The following is a 937-nucleotide window of genomic DNA, read 5'->3' on the forward strand; positions in this document are numbered from 1 at the left end:
TGTGCTCATATTTGCAACTTTTATATACCACAAGAAAACCAGGGCCAATAGGAAAATCTGGGCCAAGACGTATCCATGGATGGCTGTATTTAGATCATATCATTAGCGCACATCATTACAAAACGGTATATATCCAACTGAAAAGTCTTCCACAGCAACCATCAAGTGGTTTACATAACCATATAACTTTGTAATGTGTTGCACAATCTTTTCTGTGCACACCTACTTCCTTGTGGTTGCTGTTTCTTTTTCTGCCAGCCCTCCCAGCTCCAGTGCCAGTGAAACCAACCCAATGCCCAGCTCTTTTGAGAGTGAAAGAATAGGAATTTTGAATAGCAAGTGGAAAAAAAAATCTCATTACCCATGGCTGTTACACCACAAAATAAACTGAGACAGAGATATAACTGTATATAACAATATGTTAAAATCTAACTTTATTTACTACCCCTCATTTCAGCATTGCTGGCAAGTCTATGATAACCAATTATTTGATTAAGTATGTGTAACTGCTATCTTAAAGAGGACAAAAGCATTAGAAAATAACTTTAGAGTGACGTTGTTATAAATTAAATTCAAGAAGTGTATCTTTATGGGAAATGTGTCTCGCTTATTTCCAGTGTTTTTTCTCACTTGTATTTGTAGCATTATAATTTCATTTAACACTTTTCACTTCTCAAGGTTCAAGTAACATCCAGTGGGTTCTTAATTGCTTTGATATAGATTAACAGAGGGGTTATGCAGGTATTCAGTTTTTTTTCATTTATGTAATTATGAAGATTAAACATGGGGGAAACTGGGTCTATCTGTAGTAGGTGCACTTTTGAGCTTTCATTTTCATTATTCATTGTTAAATGAATTTGGAGTATCCCCCCCCCAAATTCTTTTTGTTCTAATCTGTTGCATATTTGGTATGGGCTAGTTGTAATAGTCCATCTAC

The sequence above is a fragment of the Penaeus monodon genome, chromosome 21 (genome assembly GCF_015228065.2).
Source record: "Penaeus monodon isolate SGIC_2016 chromosome 21, NSTDA_Pmon_1, whole genome shotgun sequence".
NCBI lineage: Eukaryota > Metazoa > Arthropoda > Malacostraca > Decapoda > Penaeidae > Penaeus > Penaeus monodon.